At 38.3% G+C, this 23,745-nt stretch overlaps 1 long non-coding RNA gene across 1 annotated transcript; it reads left to right on the forward strand.

Moving 5' to 3' along the window:
- Positions 1-2,026: 2,026 nt before the first annotated feature.
- On the forward strand, positions 2,027-22,355 carry LOC123478307 (uncharacterized). Its single transcript, XR_006653478.2, has 3 exons — positions 2,027-2,674; positions 8,118-8,371; positions 22,050-22,355. It is a non-coding gene; the product is annotated as an uncharacterized lncRNA (long non-coding RNA).
- The last annotated feature ends 1,390 nt before the right edge of the window (positions 22,356-23,745 follow it).

The raw sequence follows: 23,745 nt of genomic DNA on the forward strand, positions 1-23,745 counted from the left end.
GGTTTGTGTATCTGAGTTTTGTTCTTATTCTGAAAACAGTTTCCCTGTAGAGAAATGGGCCGTTCTGGCAACAGCCAAAGAGACCTGGAGGACGGCAAAGCATGCTGGTGGGTACAGTAAAGGGGAGTCTCGGGGGGAGCCACACGGTGCAGGTGGAGAGCTCTTGCCTGGACGGGAGACAGGTTTAGTCCACAGCTCTGTGGAACCTCTCGCTTGCATAAGAGCTCCGTAAATATTTCTTGGTTGAATTCATAAAGACCTGCGGTGATAACTAAATGCATGTTACATATAAACTCCCAGCAACTTGTTTACTTAGCACAGTGCTCACAATTGTAAGTGTAAAGATATACACGTAATTAATTGTTCTTGACCTACAGTGAGTGCTCAATGAATATTCCAATGAAAGTTAAACACGTATTTGCTTTACTTCTCTGTTCTAGACTGTAAATTCCATAGAGACGGAGACTGACTGTCTGCATCTTTGACTGCTCTTTTCCTATGCCTCGCTTGGGGAATGCCACACAGTAGGTGCTCAATAAATACAGTCAGACCTCAGTACTGGTTGGCTTCAGAACTTGTCAAACCCTGTACTCAGGGCATTTTGACGAGAAAACAAATGTTTCAACACGTGACACTTGCTCGGGACTCGTCTCACTTGCTAGAATTTGTAAGAGTTGTGAGGCCGACTCACAAGAGAAAATGCTTCATCTCTCGTCACTTGCTCACCACTCGGCGCCCCTCTTCTCGTGAGGGAAGAGAGGTTGACACCTCAGTCTCAGGGTAGCTCGTGAACGGTGCTGAACCCCCATATATTCGTCGTTACTGTCTTCTACTTCTGTGCATTTTAAGTGCTAATCATGGGTTGCAAAAATGTTAAGAATGATACCACTAAACCTAAAATGCAGTTAATAAGAACCACGATCAAAAAGAAAAAGAGAGTGTAGCTGAGTATGAGAGCAGTGCCGGTGTGCCGTATCGCTTTGTTCGCGATGCCGGCAATGGCCGTCTCCATGATAGTGAGAAAAACGGAAGCGATTAAAGCAGCAAGTGTCGCTAAATGTGCAAAGTCTGTGAGTAAGCAGTGTTCACAGACATTGGAAGAAGTTGAAAAATTGCTTTATATCTGGATTAATGAAAAACAGTTAGTGGGTGACAGCATTTCTGAGCCTATAATTTGCAAGAAAGCCAGGCAATTGCCTGCTGATCTGCTAAAAGACAAGCCTGGAACAAGTGGTGAGAGCACCGAAGTGTTTAAAGCCAGTCAGGGATGGTTCAATAAATTTAAAAAGAGAACTGGCACTCCTAGTGTGGTGAGGGACGGAGAGGCAGCCAGTGCCAACAAAGAAGCTGCTGAAAAGCTATCTCACTGAGTTTAGAGAGTATGCAGAGGCTGAGGGTTTATCCCCCTATGTGTTTAACTGGGGAGAGACTGGATTTTTTCTGAAAGCAAATGCCTCACAGAACCTACGTAACTCAAGGGGAGAAGGCGTCACCAGGGCACGTGCCGATGTGCTAACTCTGTTGTTGTGTGGGAATGCTGGTGGGGGGCTAAAACTTAAGCATCTACTAGAGTACCACAGTGAACTCCCGGGAGTTTTCAAGAGAGAGAATGTGATAAAAAGCAAGTTAAGTGTGCTGTGGCAGGCTAGTACTTAGGCTTGGGTGACGAGGCAGTTCTTTACAGAGTGCATGAATGAAGTTTTTGGCCCCGGTGTGAAAAAATATTTGCAGGAAAACGAACTGCCTCCGAGGCCTTTGTTAGTTACGGACAATGCTCCTGCTCATCCTGCACGCTTGGAAGACAACTTCCAGGAGGAGCTCAGTTTCATAGCCGTGAAGTTCTTGCCCCCAACACAACTCCTCTGCTCCAGCCCCTGGACCTATAGGTCATTTCCAACTTCAAAAAACTGTACAAAGGTCCTTTTTCAGGGGTGTTTTGAAGTAACGTCAGATACACAGTTGACACTCAGAGAGTTCTGGAAGGACCATTTTAATATCGTCCACTGTGTTACTCTCATAGATGAGGCCTGGTGTGAAGTCTCTTACAAGACGGTGAACTCTGCCTGGAAGGAAATCATGGCCAGAAGCTGTAACTCCAAGGGACCTTGAAGACTTTGAGGATGATCCTGGTAGCCCAGCAGTGGAGCATACTGTGTCTCTGAACAAGTCCATGGCCTGGAGGTCAATGCTGCAGATGTCAAAGAGTTAGCAGAGGAGCGCAGAGCAGAGCTCGGCATGGAGGAGCCACAGGAACTTCAAAAGGAGCAGCAGCAGAGAGTGGCTGAGGGAGTTTTTTCAGGAGAGGAGGAGAGAAGGGAGGAAGTGTCTCCTGCACTGATAAAACAAGTGCTGTAAGTGAGTTGAAGTTCAAAACTTTGTGGAGAAGTATCACCCAGACAAAGCTCTAGCAAGCTGAAGTGTGGACCTGTTTAATGAACAATGTCACACTTTAGAAACATTTTGAGACATAGACAGAAACAGATTTCTCTTGGTACGTTTTTAGTGAAACTTCCTATATTTGAATCTTCAACAGTGTTTAGTGAAGCCAAGAGACAGAAAACAGAAGAACCCCCTGAGAAACTCCCTAAAATTGTCTTGGAAACAATGAACACCTCTCCTCTTCCTCCTCTACCTCGCCACCATCCTGTTATGTCACGAACTCCTCTCAATACGGGTAAAGTGAAGTTAAATTTTATTTTATTTTTATGTAATTAATTGCTTTTTTAATCCATGTCTTTTTAGTTTTAAGGTTCTGAATTACAAAACAACTTTATTACTTAATATTAGCCCAGTAAAATGTGAAAGTTCTATGGAACTTACACAAATTATTTCTGGTATCATTATTTCTTATGGGAAAAATTCATTTGGTACTCATTGGTTTTGGCGCTCATTGCAAGTTCCAGGGCAAATTAATGACAACTACCGAGGTACCACTATATGTGACAAATTAATGAATAAGTGAAACTTGTTGTTGAGCATTTTTTATATGTCAGATAATGTGTGAGGGACTAAAAAGTATATATACGTGATAGAATTTATTTATTTTCTTTAAGATTTTATTTATTTACTTTTAGAGAAGGGAAGGGAGAGAGAAAGAGAGGGAGAGAAACATCAATGTGTGGTTGCCTCTCATGTGCTCCCCACCAGGGACCTTGCCTGCAACCCAGGCATGTGCCTTGACTGGGAATTGAACCAGCGACACTTTGGTGCATAGGCTGGCACTCAATGCACTGAGCCACACCAGCCAGGGCTCGAGTTTATTTTGTTAATTGAAGAAAAAAGATGTCCATATATAAGGAAGTTAAAAAAGGAAGAATGTATGTGCCATACATACACATTTTCTATATTATAATCTTGTTTCTGTGTTTACCGAAATGTAAAATAAATTAAAGAAAGCAATACCATTGTAAAACTAAGGCTCTTAAAGAATTCCCATGGGAAATAAAATGTATTCTTTGATCTATGGAAATTTGAGTACAATGATTTTATGTTTGTGTCATACTAGATAAATGCCCCCAGGATATGTTCTTATTGAATATGCAAGACTATTTAAGCTCTTTGCCCCTATAACTGGTAGATTTTTTTCAATATGAATCGAGAGTCATAACTTTGTGATATATGTACAGAAGGTGTTTTATCAATTGCGCAGCTGAGAGAGGTAGAGGAGCTAAAGACACTTGCTCAGCATTGAAGATAAAACTAAAAAAAAAAAAAAAAAGCCCACCCCAGGTCTTTATCACGAAACCACTAAGGGAATGAAGAGGACAGCGTACATGTTATACCAAGTCCTTCATTTATCCACATGGGACAGTATTATCATTGTTGCCATTAAAATTACCCTTGTGGAAAGAAATGCAAAATCAAGTTATAAAAATTTATCTTATTATGGATTTTATTATAGATACATTTGTGTGCACCATCAAGAAAAAATTACTAGTCAGCCAATATTTTTTGGAACCACAGCAGATGAAGTTTTCTAAGTCAGGTTATTTTTCATATACTATCTGCATTTCCAGCAGGGTAAGTGAAGAGGTGATTAAGACAATTACCTTCCCCTACTTCTATTTCAGAGTTCTTAAATCAAAGAAGATGTTCTCTCTCCCAGATCTCTTGGTATGAGGAGATCATATTCATCAGATCACTTATAGTTTTACTTTTGAGAAATTTAGATGACTCATTCTATACTTTTGATTGTTTTGGAAAAATTCCAGAATAATTTTTATAATTGGTATTTTTTAAATGTAGAATTAAATATTTCTATAAATTAATAAAAATAAGTTGATACTAATTTGAGGAATTAGATTATTTTCTTGTTATTGGACAGAGTATTTATTTTCATGAAAAATTCTGATTACTAGTGTTTATCTTGAAAATGTTTATCTTATCCTAACATTTTAGAAGATATACATGTTTATATGCATGTTGTCTGTACCAAAGTAGAAATTGTTGCAAAATCAAATGCTGCTGTTGTATGACTAGTAGGTTGTCTGTTTGCTCTGATTGTTCTTTATTCAAAGAAACAATAGTCAAATTTTTACTGTCTTTCCATGTAGATGTGAAATCTACGGAGGCCCGAGGATTTAATTTCTTATATAATCAGAGAAAGAATTAGCCTCACTTTAGAACTGAAATGGGATTTTTCTCACTTGTTTTTCTCATTTTGAGAAGGTTTTATTGCTAAAAGGCAAAAGGTAATTAAATTTGCGGACAGATATATAAAGAAAAATTGTGACTCAGATTTGGTCACTTTGGTATATGGTATGTTTTTTGCAGCTCAGTCACTTGAGTGAATTAACACCAAGTAAATATTATGTGTAAGTGAGTGAGTGCATGTGTGTGTGTGCATGTATGTGTGGTAGATGGAGGAAGAAAGATGGGAAATTAACGGTCTCCTCCTTCAAAGTCTGAAGACTGTTTGACCAACCTTCCTCTTCGTCACCATATTCCTCTACCCATTTTCACCTTGGAGAGAAAATTTGGAGGTGAGTGAGAGGGAGAAAAGGAAGAGAAGAATAAAAGTGCATAAGAAAGAGGAAATAAGGAAAAGCAGAATTAAATATATTTATATGTATATAATAAGTATAAATATATAATACGTTTTGAAAACCCAACAACTCACCAGCCTGGAGCAAAGGCTCAAATACGGGGTGCGAGTACTCTGTTCTAGAGGTCAAGAAGCAAAATGCTAAGCACTTTGCATGCATTATCTTTCTAATCTTCACAATAATAATTTATTATTCTCATATTATATATTTTGAAAAATTGGAACTCAAAGAAATTAAGTATGTTGTTCAAACTCACACAGTTAATAAAAGGCCTCCTTGTCACACTTGGAATTCAGGTCTTTCTGATTCTAAAGCATATGCTTTTAATTATTGCCTTTAATAAAAGCTTGTGTAGTTGAATGAAGTGTATAGATAGAGGTGCAGATTTGCTTTATAATGTTTATTGTATGTGGCCACCTATATTGAGAGAATGGATGAACCATGTGTGATAATGATTTTGGGAAATACATATTTTAGGCTTCATGGCTGGAAAGAGAATTTTTTTGGTTTTGCTGAAAAAGTAGCAGGATACATTCATTATCTTCTGAGAGTTTGGCGGACAAGTTGGTGCAAATGGTGACTGTGATTTCAAACCATATGCCACGACACCATCATGGAGGACGTGAACACCTTTTCCTCTAGTGGTAGACGAAAAGGGCCTCTTCTTCTGCTCTTTAAAGAAATGCGCACTCGGTTTCTAGAGCCTAAAGGAGGAGAATGCAATCGAGCTGTGCTTCCTAGAGCTTAGCAAAATGTGACCACCACTAAGGTATTTAGGATTTTTGGATTATCTGTGCTCCTTGGGCTTCTTTCATTCCTGCTGTGGGTTTTGGGCTGTGTCACTTGTATTCCTGATTTGTCACTACAGAAGGAGGAGAAACATTAGGCTTTGCTAATTGTTAGCAGAAGTTAATAGGAGAAGATAAGGGTCACATTCGGTGGTTAAAATTCAGTTTTGGGATAATTTTTGTATTAAAACATTGCACGTTTTTCTCTTCTTTCTTAGAACATAAACCCGAGAATCCTTTATTTCCTAATTTTGAAAATTAGTACTAAATGTTTGTAGGTCAACATGTGTAAGAACACACAGTAACAATAGCCCTTTGTTCTATAGTCTCACTTTACAGAACAGAGCTCATTAAATTTTCAGAGCTGGTATGTTTTTCCTTAATCAAATGGGCAATGTTGCTATGATGTGGTGACGATATGGTGGACAGGACCTCGGGCAGAGCAATGACCTCAGTCAATCTGCAGATAATTGGACTAACTTAGGAATTTTAATAATGTAGGTTTTAGTAGTAAATGCGTTTCCTAAAAAGTTATATTTTAAATGTTTTTCAAGTTAAACCCTCTAATAAATCCTTTGAGAAGATTTTTAAAATTAAAAGTATCCTCCCCAACCAGTTTATAAATATCATAATTTCAAAGGGTATTCTCTCTTAATACATTCATTTTAGAAATACTTTTTCATTTATTTGAATTTCTTTCACTGGATCATTCTGCAAATATAATGATGAAGAAGAAGAAGATATTAAGAGCATTAACACAAATTTCATCAGCAGGATAGTATTAGTAATAACAAATAGTATTATTAGTAATAATAAATTACTGGTATAAGTTTTTGCAATGAGATTTTGTGGTTGTAAAATTTAAGACTTTATCAAAAGAAAATATTTAAATATGTTTATATTTTTACATTCCTTTTTCTAAATGTGTAGTCTTATTTACATTGTGCCTCCTATTCTGTCATAGCTGGCATTTATTATGATTTGATATCTGCCTGTAGAGTTTGTGCATGAGAAATTAATGAACAAACAGCTGACGAAGTCATCATGATAAAGAGGTTGATACTGAACTGATATCCCTTAGGCAGGTATTGTATGCATTCCACCAGCTGACATATTGAGCTTCTTCCCTAATGCACGTTGCTTTCTCTCATCTAGGAAACAGACCAAAGGCAGGCATTCCCAATGAAGCCTGGTGAGGTCCTATACCTCCTACTTACAGGTTAACTTACTGTGTCAACTGTAACAGACATTTTATTAGCAAATTGTTTTGAACATCCAAATATGCCCAATAAAGCAAATCAGAAGATATTAGAATTGCTAGTGAAAGTGTTTGTGTGTTCAATGTTACTACTGAATAGTTTATGGTAATACCTTCGAGTCACCTACTTGTCTCTTTTACTTTTCTTTTTAAAGGATGTTGTAGTTTTGTCAGTAATAGCAAGACTAGGAATTAAAAGAGAGACAGAAAAAGCAATGACTACTATCAGTTAAAGGACTCAAGAATCTGCAAGAATATTGTGGGAGGGAATTCAAGTTTGTAGTGATTGAAATATCATGGGAGGGGATTGATAACATAGAAAAAGCTCACAGAAACTTCACCAGATTGTGTAATCAGAGACTGTTGCAAAGAGTGAATTGTAAAGTCACTGAGTTTGTGTACATCTGAAAAGAAGTTTGGTTTTACTTTTTTAATCTTTTCATTCTATTGCATTATGTTTCCTGTTTGAAATTTATGTTGACAATGAGCCAAACAATTCAGATTTGTATCATTGTAATACTAATATAAAGGCAAAATATGAGACTATAGAACATAGCACTCAAAAATGACTTGTATTCCAGTTGTTTTATTTTTGGACATTGTACAGAGTCACAGTCAAAGCAATTGATAAACTAGAGAATGGCTGTTGTTTATCCATCTATTTTATAATGTATCTTTTGCTTTTTTCTATTTTCATTAACATTTTTTGTAATATAGTTCTCTTTACAGTTCTTGTTAGGATCAGGGATATCAGGTTATTATCCACTCTTGACATCTTTGGCAAGTTAATAGTTACTGGATTCTGACTGTAGAGATGGGGTTAAATTCTTCCTTTTGTTTTTGATTCAAGTCTTATCCAATAAACTCTTAGCAGTCAACCTGAAAGGGGTTCATCAATATACTCATTGTTATATATGTATGACACCTCTGTTCAGAACAACTTTTTGAACCTAAATCCTTTGATTCAAATAATTTAAATTTAACCAACATTCATTGACACTGTTTCTTTTTTTTCCTGTTCTTTAGGTTACAAGGCACTTTGTGTAGCACTTTATAGTGCATGAGGAATGTGGAATCTGCACAGCTCTTTCCAGTCCCTATGGAATTTTCATACACGTTTTCTCATGCGACATTGGTTTTTGCATGTGTAGAGATGATTTCTACTCTGAAGACGCTTACTATCGAGTTGGAATGGCACACACGAACATCAGTTACTTATGACTCCATTATGGCACTTCCAAATAACCCTAAGAAGAGGTTTGAAAAAGATAGAATAAAGTGTAAGTACATATCGAATTTGGCATTTGCTTGAATAGAGATACATGTCCTCACTTTTAGAGATTTGGAAAATTTTAACCAAAGTGTTTTTTATTTTAGTTTCTACATCAGATGCTTTGTATTAATAATGGAGAAAATAATACCTAACACTTGTAGAGCATGTAGTAGTTTATAAGGGGCTTGTAAATCCTGGGTTTCATTTTATCCTCATTAATTTGATAATCTGCTGAGGTTCTTTTCTGTCTGATGACTTGATTATAATTGCTATACAGCAAAAAGAGAAATGGAATCACACTATATTAGATCTTGAAGGAAATATGAAGATAATCTAATCTAATGCCTTTATTTTAAAAATGAAACTGAGGCCAAGGTTAAGTGACTCATCTTAGGTCACAGTGCTAGTTAGAATCAAATCTTCTGACATTAAATCAATCATGTTTTCTACCAAATCACACTGCTCATGTCCAATAGGAGCTTGTGCTATGGAAGACCCATGGGTTTAGGCATAAATTATCCAGTTTGACTCCCTGTTCCACTCAAATGCACCGCTTATTGCTTGTTCTCTCTTTCCTTCTTTCCTCTCTTCTTCTCTCTGTCTTTCTGCCTCTCTCTGTTATTTACTTTTTTTCTATTTAGATACTGCCATTCATCTACATTAGACAAGCTTCCACTGAGTGTCTCATCTTTGCCTGCTGCTGCAGATGGCAGCTGACATTATTTGATCCTGATATCATGCTATCAAAATGCCTGTCCTGTGTATTTGAATATCAAAATTAGCCTATTTCTAGAACAAAGAAAGCAGGCTTATGAGATGGAGACAGAATTTGTAACACTTCAGTGAGATCCTCAAGACCTTTTGTTGCTAGAAGGGCATGTTAATAATGTCTACCTGAGACGTAGATTCTAAAATACTTCTGGTCCATGGTTAATCTAATGTCAGGGACACCAACAGAAGTTTGTTTTAAAGTCTCGTTGTAACCTTCAAAAGGTAACAGTGGGCCAAACTCTATCACAGTGGTGGGGTGGGGGCGCTCCAGGCTCAGATCTCACATGGGTAAACGGCCTCAGTTCAGATCAGCTGTATACAGTCTCAGAGATGGGCTGAGTTCATCCTGTTGTCTCCTTTCCAGACCTCAATATCTGTTCTGCCCTACAAGTTTTTAAATCCTGTAATTATCTTCTGACTGGCCTGTCATATTATATTGTAACGTTTTCCTGCTAAATTTGTCAAATGCCTGCCTTTTATATGTATACTACAATTATTCTAGCTCTGTTTCGGATTGTTTTTTCACTCTTAAAAGTATTTAAATTCCTTGTAAGACATGGCACAGATGGTTTTACACTTTGGGAATTCATTTATTTTGTATTTAACTCCTTATATCCATTACATATGTATATGTTAATTGATCTGAATGGTTTTATAATGCTTAGATTGAGTTCTTGGATGTTCTTCCTAAACATTTGCTCAGTAACGCAGAATAGTACACCTAGATATACTGAGATCATCTAATTTAATTTACCAGCTACCTTGTTTTGCATTGGTGAGATTCAGTCCTAGTTTACAAAACTACGGTGACTGAACCAGCAGTGACCTATTTATACCCTTTGTGATTTCGTGGGTTTGAGTGCCGTGTCCTCTGTGCTTCTTAGTGACAGAATGGAGTCTGCCAATGCCCCGGGCCCCTTAGATGTCCATCCCTCAAATTTTAAAATGATATGTGGTTCAGTCTGATGTTTTTTGATCCACAGCCACAAACAATGTCCCAGAATTAGCACACTGTGGCCGTGGAGGAGAGCATTTTTTGTTAATTGTTATTTTTTATTGTGTAAAAGTAAGTCAGCCTGATTTTGGAGATTGTCAAAAACAATTTAAAAAGTTTCAAAACAGCAAAAATCTCCTCAGGTATCTTTGAGTTTCAAAGTTGACATAATTACAAAAGTAAGACATGGGTGTTACAAAAATTTCAAACCGTGCAAATATGCAGAGTGAAACAACAGAGTTGCTGTGCACTCCCCAATACTTTCCATCATCCGGAACTTGGTGGGCGTTGTTCCACTTTTCTTCCGCGCTGTCATGTAAAGACTTCCCAGGTCTTAGCGTTCAGTTACGCTTACTTGAAAATGGTCAAAATGAAAAGTTGTATAAGGTAAGATATCATCGCTTATTCTTACTGAAACGGGCTTGTGTTCTTTAATTGCGTCCTTCTAAACACCCCTGGAAATCACTGCGGTACCAATGATGGGAGCAATGGTAAGTAGTAGAAATAGCCCCAAATTCTGCAACAAAAATCCCAGCTAAGGTACTTGCTAACTTCAAAAATGGCATGACTTTGAGTAAATCATTTAACTTTCTTTTGTTTATTTCTGAGATTTTTTAATTTTTGTAATTCTATCATTCTATTAGCAAATAAAAACATTTTTGTATGGACTTTCTTTTAGAAAAAAATAAAGTAGTTTCTATATAACAAAGAATGCAAAGTTCAGAAAATTTTCACTTAAAGGAATCACATGGCAAAATAAATCTGAGTAATTTCTAGTGGGAAGAAGAGTTCCATATTGATTGTATTTTGAGAAAAAATAGATGGCTTTATATTATGATACAATGTTATGTCTAGAATCATATCACTATAATCTTTGGTTTTAATACAATTTAGCTTTCAAAATAAAGGAAAAGAGTTACAAGAGATAAATCCAAATATACCTAAAGAAATTTTGTTATGAAATAATTTATTTTGAGTCTATGAGTGGGATTATGGAATTATTGTCTGGAGGGAGGGCCTCTTGTAGTACAAGCCTCCTCCGCTAGGTGAGTGTTCTAGGAACCCGTCTGAGTCAGTGTACCAGTTGGCCTTGTGAAGCTGTGTCTGGCTTCAGTGAAATTTTTTGAAAAATCCTTCAATACATTTGCCTATTTCATGACGGGTGATTTATAAGCATACCTTCCTACACTGCTCTGAGTGTTCAGCAGTTTTTAACCAAAAATGGCATGATCCCCACACCCCATCCTCCCTATTCTCCTGGTCTTACCCTGAGGGACATTTTTTTGTTTGTTTATTTCCCCGGATGAAAAAAGTCCTCAAAGGGAAATGTTTTGCTGGTGTGGAAGAGGTGGAACAAGAAAATGGCAGAAGCACTAAAAGGCCTCAAAATCGATGAGTTCAAAAACTGTTTTGGATGGTAGAAAAAGTCGTGATAGGTGTATTGCATCAAATAGTGAGTACTTTGAAGGTAACTGAAGTTTAAACATATAAGGATAAATACACAATTTTTTATAAATCAATTCCAACTTCTATTTTGGGTTCCCCCTTGTATTCATGTTTGTGTTGTGACTCTCTTTATAAAGCCATTACATAAACTCTAAAGGACTGGAGATTATAGATTCGACATATATTTAGAATTCATTTCTGATTCAAATATTAAGTGTCAGTCTATTTTATATTGCTAGTGTTAGAAAATGAATTAAAGAAACAGAAAATGCCTACAAATCTGAAGTTGAGTGGATATATCCAAGGAATTGTAGGTAACGAAAAAGACATATTTTTAAAAATTTAGTGTGCAGACTACTCCATCAATATTTTATAAAATGTGAAGATGGAAACTATATTATTTAGTTCCAAATTCTTCAGGGACAGTGTTACAATCTTATTCTTTTAGAGGCAATGATCAAGCTTGATGTCTTTCAGAACGTAACAGAACATTGTCAATGTATTTTCTTGGATATTAAAACTGGGCCTGAGCTTGCAGATACATGAATGATTCCATGATATGTGGCAAGGCATTCTGTCTTTCAGGGCGGAAAAAAGCCTTGGAGGACTTCTGGTCAAGATGGCAGTATAGGTGGACGTGTTGCCTCTTCACACAATCACATCATAATTATAAGTAAAATATACAACAACCATCATTCAGAACTGTCAGAAGTCATGTTGAATAGAAGTCTGACAACTATGGAATTAAAGAAACCACATTCATCCATACTGGTAGGAGGGGCGCAGACACAGAACGGGCTGGTCCCACACCCACGTGTGCTGGATAAAAACTTGGGAGGGATATCTCGGGAGCAAGGAGTCACAGCCCTATACCAGCCTCCCCAGCCCAGGGTTCCAGTGCCAGGAAGATAAGTCCCCACAACTTCTGGCTGCAAAAACCAGCAAGGATTGAGTTGGTGGAAGAAACTGCTGGAACTCCAAGCAGTTCCTTATAAAGTACCCACACATGGACTCACCTACTCAGACTCACTCCCTCTGAACTCCAGCACCAGGGTAGCAGTTTGAAAGGAACCAGTGACATACTGGGAAAAACTGAAGTGTCTGGCGTCAAGGCAACCAGAGGCCATTGTCCCTTTTCTAAATGTTTGCCCCACTGAGCCACAGAGCCAGCAAGCTAGTGCCATATCTGAGACTCCATCAACCTGACTAACACTGTTTGACCTACCTTGGAGATCCCCAGAGACTGCTCTACACAATTTACAGGCCCACCCAAGCTGCTTTTTCATGTGAATGACTGGTCTTGGCTCATGCTGCACACTTCCTAAATCCTCTCAACAACAACTAGCCTTAGTGATCTGTAGGCCTGGCACTAGCAGCAGCCAGCCTAGATTCCCAGCTTGGCTTTGCCTTGAAATCTCCAAGCCTAGCACAAGTAGCAGCCATCTCAGATGGCTTTAGAGCTCACGCAGGGTGTCCCTGGGAGAAACACAGGTCAGGGTTGACCTTGGACTGCACCACACAGGAAACCCCAGAGCCAGTACACTCAGGACAGCTACAGACCATATTGGAGCACCATAACCTTGCCCCTGCACAGCTGATCCTCCACGGAGGGCAGAGGTTGGTGGGAAGTGGTCACAGTCAATCCTTACAGCTGACTGGCCTGGGTAAACCCATCTTATTGACTTGTCAACAGCAACCAAGTCTCAACTCTAAGAGGAGGGTGTACTCAGCCCACACAAAGGGGCACACCTTGAGTACCCAGCTCGAGGGTGGTAGGGGAGGTTGTGCCACTGGACCCTACAGGACACCTACTACATTAAGCCACACTACCAAGACTCAGAGTCAAAGCAGTTCTACCTAATACATAGAAACAAACACAGGGAGGCTGCCAAAATGAGGACACAAAGAAATATGGCAAAAATGAAAGAACAGATCAAAACTCCAGAAAAAGAGCTAAATGAAATGGAGATAAGCAATCTATCAGATGCAGAGTTCAAAACACTGTTTATAAGGATGCTCAAGGATCTTAGTGAGGACCTCAGCAGCATACAAAAGACCCAGTCAGAAATGAAGGATATACTAATTTAAAGTAAAGAACAATTTATAGGGAAACAACAGTAGTGGGTGAAACCAAGAATCAAATCAATGATTTGGAACATAAGGAAGAAAAAAAAACCCAACCAATCTGATCAACAAAAAGAAAAAAGAATCCAAAAAAAAAAAAAAATGAAGATAGTATGAGCAATCTCCGGGACAAATTCAAGAAGTCCAACATTTACATCATAGGGGTGCCAGAAGGAGAAGAGGAAGAGCAAGAAATAGGAAACCTATTTGAAAAAATAGCGAAAGAAAACTTCCCTGATTTGGTGAAGGAAATAGACATGTGAGTCCAGGAAGCACAGAGAGTCCCAAAAAAGATGAATGCAAAGAGGCTCACCCCAAGACACAGAATAATTAAAATGACAAAGGTTAAGTATAAAGAGCGAATCTCAAAAGCAGCAAGAAAAAAGCAGTTAGTTACCTTCAGGGGAGTTCCCATAAGACTGTCAGCTGATTTCTCAAAAAAACTTTTCAAGCTAGAAGGGACTGGCAAGAAATATTGACAGTTATGAAAAGCAGTGGCCTACAGCCAATGCTTCTCTACCTAGCAAAGATAGCATTTAAAATTGAAGGGCAGATAAAGAGCTTCCCAGATAAGAAAAAGATAAAGGATTTCATCATCACCAAACCATTATTACTATGAAATGTTAAAGGGACTTATCTAAGAAGAAGATCAAAACTATGAACAATAAAATGGCAATAAATACATATCTGTCAACAATTAAATCTATAAAACAAACTAAGCAAACAAGAAGAACAGAGACAGAATCCTGGAGACGGAGATGGTTGCCAGATGGGAGGGGTGGAGGAAAGGGTGAAGAGGATTAAGAAGTACAAAGAAGTAGTTACAGAATAGCCATGGGGATGTAAAGTACAGTATAGGAAATGGAGTAAACAAAGAACTTATATGCATGACCCATGGACATGAACAGTGGTGTGGGGATTGCCTGAGGGGGGGTGCTGGGTGAAAGGGGCCAAGGGGAAAAAATCAGGACAACTTCAATAGTATAATCAATAAAATATAATTTAAAAAAAGATAAAAGCCTTGGAGAGTTGGGTTTTATTCTCTCTTCTGTCATGCTCCAGTTATATAGCTGTGATAGTCAATACATTGCCCTTGGATTTTCCTTAGCCATTTTTTTAAAACAATGTTTTGTTTCTTTTTAATTTTTATTGTTATTCAATTACAGTTGTCTGCCTTTTCTCCCCATCCCTCCACCTCACCCCAGCCGAACCCACCTACCTCCCCCGCTCCAACCTCCTCCTTGATTTTGTCCATGGCGGGGGACAGTGGGGAGAGGGAGCTATAAAGGACACTTAGCCATTTTTAGGCCAAAAAAATAGTAGGCATTAGGTGGCTGCTGGTAGCGTTCTGTTTTTCAATGGCGATGTACTGCAAGAGGTGGACGCTAACCACCGAACATTAGCATCAGACACCACAGTTTTAAGGGCATGATCCCCAATAACATTGCTTCACTTCAGATGCCATCTGAAAATTTGGGGATCCCTAGGCAACCTGCACATATGACCAACAGGCTACAAATCCAAGGATTTCCCACAACTCCTTCCCGCATCAGATTCAATAACTTGCTAGAAGAGCTAACAGAGCTCAGGAAAGAGATCTACTTGGTTATAGTTTTATTATGAAGGGTACAACTGAGGACCAGCCAACTGTAGAGACACATAGGGCTGGTTCCGGGAGGGTTCTGAATGTGGAACTTCCGTGTTTTGTCCCCATGGGATCAGGGTGCATCAGACTCCTGGCACATCAATGCATTCACCCCCCAGGAAGGTTTCTCAAGTTTGGTGCCCAGAGTTTTTATTGAGGTTCCATCATGGAGGCATGGCTAATTGAATCATTGTCCACATAATTGAACTCAGTCTCCAGTCCCCAGAGGTTGGGAGTTCCCGAGCTCTCCAGTGTCCTACCATGAGTCACTTAATTAGCATCATATCAGGTATGAGACAAAGCTTATGAATTACAAAGACCCTCCTTTTTTCTTAGGAAATCCCAAGAATGTAGTGTCTGCCTTCAAGGAACAAGGACAAAGGTCAATCAAATTCTTGATTACATGACAATTGGTATGCTCCAGAGCCCTCTTTTTAAAATGTGACTGATTGAACATGTCAAAGGTGGTTTGAGAAGTTTCATGCTGGAGATTTCTCTCTGGATGATGCTCCATGGTTTAATAGACCAGTTGAAGTTGATAGAAATCAAATCGAGACATTGAGAAAATCAACATTTACCATATGGGAGATAGCCGACACACTCAAAATATCCAAATAAATACCGTTATTGGTGAAAATGAAAAAAAAAATGTTAGTAGTTATTTCATCTATGTATGTATTTTTCTGGGATATCTGGAAGCATGTAACTACCTTCTCTTCCAATGTATTTACTTCCATTAGTTTGTTTGGAATATGAAATAATGTTCTAATGTGGGTAATTATTTTTTAATGAGAAAACTGTGAATCAATATGAGATCTTATTTCTAGGCAAAGTCTAAAAGATTGAGCCTGAGAACTTCTAATTTTTAATAAATATTAAAAAATAGATCTCTATTTGCAGGTGCTTCTCTTAATATTTACTGACTTCAAATGCATAATTGTTTTGGTTGCCACTGTAAATCATAGTAAAATGGTCTGTGGTTAGGGTTGATCTGATTTGGCTTTACCTGTGCATATGTTCTTAGAATGAGAGAAATGTGGGGGTAATCACTTTCATTTTTAAAATATGTCACGGGAACAGTTGATAAAATCCAATGGTTGGTTATTGTTTGGTCCCAGCTCCACCAAATGGCCTGTGGCATAGAATACCATAAAGAAAATTACTGTTAAATTTAATGGGTTGTTGAGTTAGGTCATGTTGGTTCTGTGATCTGATTCATTTCACTAAATTTTGTAGCCTCGGGGTTAAAGTTATTATTGTTCAGGAAAACTTAAAAGAGGGAACACTAATTTTTCATGGAATTAAAAAAAAATCTTTATGGAACTAAACTGAGATTTTAAAATATGCAAAATGCATTTTCTGTTTTTGAGAAGCATTTTTTAACTCTCACCACCACGTGTTTCCTCCTGATGGTGGTTGGGTGGTGATAACATGTGCCTGCAAGATTTGTGGAGTTCGTAGTAGTCTGAAATATGCCACATGCTAAGTGTTAAACTAGATGAAAATATATCAGCCTTGATGTTAGTCACAGGGTGCGTTAAATGCACTAGTCATGACAACCCAGTGAATGGGAGAACATGTTCACCAGTGCTATACCTGATGGGTTAATATCCAAAAATTTTTAAAGAACTTAAATATCTCAACACCCAAAAACTGAAAAACCAATTAAAAAATGAGCAAAGGATCTGAATAGGCAGTTCTACAAAGAGGACATGCAGATGGCCAATAGACATGTGAAAAGATGCTCAACATCACTAATCATCAGAGAAATGCAAATTTGAACCACAGTGAGATATCACCTCACACCTGCAAAAATGGCTACCATCAGTGAATCAGCAAACAGCAAGTGCTGGAGAGAATGTCAAGACAAGGGAACCCCAGTGCTGTGTTGGTGGGAATGCAGATTGGAACAGCCACTGTGGAACACAGTAGAGAGTTTCCTTAAAAAATTAAAAATGGAATGACTTTCTGACCCAGCAATTCCAATTCTGGAATATATCTGAAGAAACCCAAAAAACTAATCTGAAAATGTATATGCACCTCTATGTTCACTGTAGAATTGTTTGCAACAGTCAAGATTTGGAAGCAGTCCAAGTGTCCATCAGTAGATGAGTGGATAAAAAGGTTGTTGTACATTTACACCATTTACACAATGGAATACTACTTGGACATAAAAAAGAAGGAAATCTACCTTTTGTGACAGCATGGATGGACCTGGAGAGTATAGGCTATCAGAGAAAGACAAATACCATATGATTTCAGTTATATGTGGAATGTAATGAGCAAAATAAACAAAATAGAAATGAACTCATAGATCCAGACACAGACTGACAGCTGTTAGAGGGGAGGGGCATTGGGGAGCTGGGTGAAAGAGGCAAAGGAATTGAGTGAAACAGAACTCATAGACACAGACACAGTATGGTGATTACCAGAGCGAAAGTGCAGGGGAGGTAGAAGAGGGTAAAGTGGGGGTAATTGGTGATGGAAAGGGATGTGATTTTGGATGGTGAACACACAATACAATATACAGATGATGCATTATAGAATTGTACACTTGAAACCTATATAATTTTATTACCCAATGTCACCCCAATAAAGTCAATAAAAATAAAATAATAATAAATGCACTAGTCATAAAAAGCCTTTTTAGATCTGGCAACAAGTAGTGGGTACCTATCATCAATGTATGGCTTGTTAGGAGAGTGGGAGAGAGAGATAATGTATGTTGAAATTATTTATCTGTTGTTAATCAGCAGCATCATATCTATTGTTTAGAATCATGGTTTATTTTGGCCAAGAATTTCCAATGAATCTCAAGGAAAAAAAGAATATAGAGTAAATATATAGTTATTTCAAAATTTGAGAACTGACTGATTCTTAATATTCATTTTCTTTTGTGGGTAAGAAATTAACATTTAGGTTGGAAAACAAGACTAAATGTAGCAATTTGGGGGGAAGTACAGACCTGCATTTATTTTGTGTCTGGTAGCTATACTACTCTACACTGTGAGCATGGCTTTTTTTTTTTTTTTTGGTATGGAATGAATGTTTCTTTTGTAGGATGGTGCCATTTTATGTGGTGTTGAAATTACTCCCCTGCAGACTGTATTTTATCTTGGGAAGTGATTGGTGTCAAAAATATTGCTTGTCTCAAGATATATGTACCGTGTGGAGGTTGCTTGGTAATATATAGTGCCCTGATGGTTTATGTTGATGGTGTCCTGGCGCGGTTTACATCAGCCATTCTATTTTACCTTGAACTGTGAGGTGCACTAGCTTCAGGATTTATATTTGTAGGACTTTTAACCATTTAAAGAGTTATTTTTTAACCAATTCCCACGTATTAATGATATTGTAGTTTTGAGTGGAAAATAAATATAAAACAGCATTGCCTATGAAAATATGAAGGGGTAAGGAGCTCTTTAATAAGCAGCACTGTTTATGCAAGTCAGAAGAAAACAACAAACAACTATTAGTGTTATTTCTAACGGCTTCCACTTCAAGAGTGCCCTTTCGAAGTGGGTGGTCGCAGTGAACCTAGCCTCTGGAGTTAGGCCGCCTGGCCTTGAGTCCCAGCTGTCCTACTAGCCTGTGACCATCGCCAAGTCGTGCCTCCGTTTTCTAATTTCTTACATGGGGAAAAGAATAGGATTGTTTTGAGAATTATCTGAGAAAATATACAGAAAATACATGGAACAGTAAACTCTTACTTTAATGATGATGTTTTATAATATCTCTAGTCTTTACAACAACTCTGACAAATTATTTTTCCCTTCAAATTACAAATAAGGAGCTGAGTCTCAGAGAAGTTAAATAACTTGTCACGAACACAGATTGGGGATTGAAAGTTAGGTTGGATGGCTTCCATTCTCTCATTTCACTTAGTTTTATTGTCTCATGATTTAAGCCATTATTTTTCCTTCTTTAAGGAAACTTTAAAAAAGGAACGCTAAAGGGCTATCCAAGTCCTAATTTTTCATGGAATATTTTTTTACCCTTCGTGCAACCAAATACCCTATAGTACACAGAAAGAAAGTGTCCCTGGCCTACACGTATGGTTTCGGGGAAGGAGGGTTAATATTATCACTGAGTCATAAGTGTGCAATTTATGCAGTTGGGCTCAGCTGGAGTATGTTTATAACTTAGAGGAATTTGGAGGAATCCTTTGAGCATGGATGTCGCACCCAAACTGACACATACTCTCCACAGCCAATTGTAACGACATGCACGCTGATTATCCAATCTGAGTCCTAAACCTAGTAAGTCTTATTTAAGTTCTTATAATATAAATACCTATTTTGCTTAATGAAATAATTTATGGAGATTATGAAAAAGTGTATCTATTTTTCAAGCTATTTCTTATACTCTCAAGATCTTAGTGGCAAAAGCTGTTGACATGTAAGTGCCATTCCTCACATTTTTGCACCCTCTTTCCATACAGTTCAGTGTGCTGTGTATTGTCGAGGGTTACTAGTTTGTTGAACGTTTTTTCAAGATTATCTTCTGTATACTCCTCACTATTCTTTAACTTTCAGAACCACCACCTTAAACTTTCGGTACCGCAGTCAATCATGTTGGTACCTTCCAGCCGTCTACTCTCCGCATGGCTGCAGTCTGACACCTTCGAACACAACTCCAGTGCGAGTAGACTGTGTAGGGTCTGTGATGCCGGGAAGGGGCAAGGTATAGTGAAGTGTTCCCAGTGCCTCAGTGGTACGACAGTGCCTGTCTCGCTAGAACCTTGCCCATTGCTGTCTACAACAGTCTTGCCATTTGAACAGATAGAAATGTTGTCATGGTGTTATTTTAATTGGTGTTTTGAATGCTGGTGAGGTTGGACATTTTTTTGCATGTGTGTGACTTGCATGTCTAATTTTTGTGTTTTTTTATGTTTAAATGGACATTTTACATTTGAAGGTAGTAAAATCTATTTTTCCTTTTTTTTTACGGGTTTATAGGGATAAAATACTTTCAAAAGTTAAGTATTTATCTCTAGTCTCTTCCTGCTTTGTAGCATTTAAAAATAATTTAGCACTTTAATTCCTTTGAAATACAGTTTGGTGTACTTTGTAAATGAGTAGCTTAATTTTTTCCAATATGCGATCATTTCTCCTCTGATTACCTAGTGTTTCTTTACTGTAGAAGCTGCAGTCTGTTTTATGGCCATCTAATTCATTCCATTCATCTGTCTGTTGATTTTTGCACAGGTTCTCAATTTGTTTTAAATACTAATGTTCTAAACTACGTTTTGATATTTGATGGAGTACTCTATCATTGTTTTTATTTTTCAAAATATCTTTGGTGTTTATATGCATTCTCTGTTTATCCTGAGGATTTTTATAATAATTTATCATGCTTTCCCTCAAAATATCCCACTGGAGGGAACAGACAAAGCATTTTGTGCCTCTTCATTTAGTTAAGTTTTATTTTATATTTCCAGTAAAGTTGTCTGATTTTAGTTATGCAAGTTTCACACATTTTTGTCATAACTATTCATAGGCATTTTATATTCTTGATTGCTACTCTGAATGGGATATTTTTTTGTATGGTATGTTTCAGCTCGATTTGCTGGTATTCATCTTTTCAATAGTTTTTTCAGTTGTTTTTATTAGTTCCCACTGTCAACTTCGGCACCAGAGGGAGCTGTGGTGTAGTAGAAAGAGACCTCCAAGTGAGAAGGCCAGACTCTGAGCCCAGCTCTGTAAATTATTTCCTGGGTAGCCTCGGCCAAATCTTCTATAAAATGGGCGAATTCCTCCCACCTCCTACAGGGTGTTAGGGAAGTTCATTCAGAGATGCTAAGATACATGAACCCCCTGGCAGATGGTCTGGAGGGATTAAGATTGGATACCCTTGGGAGGCAAGTAAATACTCACATTACATAACGTGAGCAGCTGACTATTTCACCTAGGTGTGAGGCAGCACTTGGTAGGAATGGCTTATCCTGAGATACAGGAAAAGAAAAAATCGTTAGCAGCATTTTAGGTTTTGATTTTAAAGTCAGCATCAACTTCTGATTTTTATTGATTATAAATTTTACATGAGTTTAGAGGGTAGATTAATAGAATGGCAGCACGGTGTTACAGAGCAAAGACTGTGACCTGGAAGCCAGGGAATGTGGATTCTAATCTCCACTGCGCCAGCTTTTTGGGTGATCCTGAGTAGTTTGGTCTTTCTGGACCTCAGCTTGCTAACATATTAAACAGAGGTTCAAGTGTGAGTCAAGATAGTACAGACTGATTGAAGATTGTCTCTGCAAACGAAATTTGGGGGCAAAGTGGAATATTTGGTGGTTCTGTAGATTGGGTTCTCGTGGCTTGGTATAGATGTCGGCTGCCTGATTTGGGTGGGTTTCCTGAACCCTCGAAGGTTCATAGATCAAAAACCATGGGTTTTCCAGGAGAGCCCTTTATTTATTTATTATTTATTTATTTTTTCCTTTAAAAAATTTTATTGTTATTCAATTACAGTTGTCTGCATTTTCTCCCCATCCCTCCACCCCACCCCAGCGGAACCCACCTCCCTCCCCCACCTCCACTCTCCCCCTTGATTTTGTCCGTGTGTCCTTTATTGTAGCTCCTGTAAACCCCTCTCCCCACTATCCCTTTATTTATTTTTTAATATCTAAAACTGTGGTAAAAATGGTACTTTTAAAAAAAATTAAATATATATTTGTTAAATCCTCAAACTATTTCTGTCTTTTAGACTACTCGAGTGCTGACAGATTCCTAACTGGAGCCTTAGGAGGTGCAGTGCTGCAGCCCCAGACGAGTACTCACGAGTCCAGAGTCGTGTTGGATATTATCACTCATTACTATTGTGAGGAAAGGACGATTAAACTAATAGTTACCGGGAGACATTTCTGGTGACAGGAGGCAATGATGAAAACAAACTGACTTCAATACACATTTAGAATCGGGAATAATGGGATGTGGCAGGAAGCCAATAAATGAACATGGCCCTACGCTCTGATCAATGAATTACTTTCCCCTCTCTCTCCCTCCTCTTGAGAGCAGCACAGGAACCTTAATGAAAAATCAATAGCCCTCTGTAATTCAAAACTAGAATCAATCATTTGACCTGACTTTCTTTTTTTTTTTTCCTTCCTAAGAGGATGTCTCAGCTCAAGACAGAGTTCAGTTGTGAAGAGCAGTTCTTCAAACGGCCTACAGGAGAAGCCTGATACCAGTCTACAACGATTTATGCCCGCTATGGGCAGGGCCTTTCTCCCTCAGCGTGGCACGGAGGGCTGGGATTTTACATTTCCTTTCTCCCATAGTTCTTCCTTCTAATTCCTACCTAAAAAAATATGCAGCCATGCTTTATTTTGTTGTCTTAATGGTTCTTATGGTAATTACTACTATTTGGGATGCAGATGTTTTCAAACACAGGGTTGTAGTTTTGCACAGTATCTTGAGACCAGCTGGGATCGAATGGGAGCTGGTTTTCCTAGCAGCCCTCTCCAAGTACCTTCGCTAACATCTGTAGCTGTTAAGTCTATGCTCAAAACAAGTGGAGGCCCGTAGGCCTTCGGCCAAAAAGCAATTAGGACAGACTGAAAGGAAATTGTGATGTAGGTTTTAAAATTGTTTTCTGCTTTTTTATTTCAAATATATCACAATATAGGGCAGAGGACCTCAGGGCGTCTAATAGCCCATATGTCACAATACGCTGATAATGTTCAAAAACTGGCTCTCTTTTTGGGGACTGCCCTTCTTTGTAGGGTTTGCTAATTTCCTTGGTGTAAATACTCTCACCATGGCTGATCTCAAGGTACCAATGTGACTGTCCCTGAATATGAGGTTGGGAGGAAACGTACACAGTGGACTCAGATTGACAGCTGGTGTGATCTGGTTCGAGTACCACTGCGACTATAAGGCATCTGCGCAAACCAGGAAACCGCACTCCCTTCGGGTGGATACGCACGGCTTAGTGAACGGTCAGGGACGGAGCTCAGGCCCCACTTCACCCTTGAGCAAGCATGACAGTGGGCTCTGCGAGTTCTTATCTTGGGGCTTGTAGACTTCGAAGGGCCCATGAATCTGCAACCTCCTGTACAGTCACGGGTGCGTGTGTGTGTGTGTGTGTGTGTGTGTATGTGTACGGCATTTATGTGGGAGAAGGGTCCGGCTTTTGTCAGGTTATCTAGAATACCTAATTCAAAAAGTTGGGTCCTTGAAAATTTAAATTACATTGGTATGAACCTGGAACTAAAAGTAGATTTTGAAACTACTTTCAAAGGATATGGAGCCAAAAGGAAAAAAAAAAAAACAGTTAAAAATTAGTTTTAGATGTTAGATACCCCTCCCTTTCATTAAAAAAAAAAAAAAAAGATACGGAGCCACAAGACCTAGTGAGTTCTGACTTTGTAGCTTCCTAGAAAGAAAGAGAACATCATTTT

Source organism: Desmodus rotundus, chromosome 4 (genome assembly GCF_022682495.2).
Source record: "Desmodus rotundus isolate HL8 chromosome 4, HLdesRot8A.1, whole genome shotgun sequence".
Taxonomy (NCBI): Eukaryota; Metazoa; Chordata; class Mammalia; order Chiroptera; family Phyllostomidae; genus Desmodus; species Desmodus rotundus.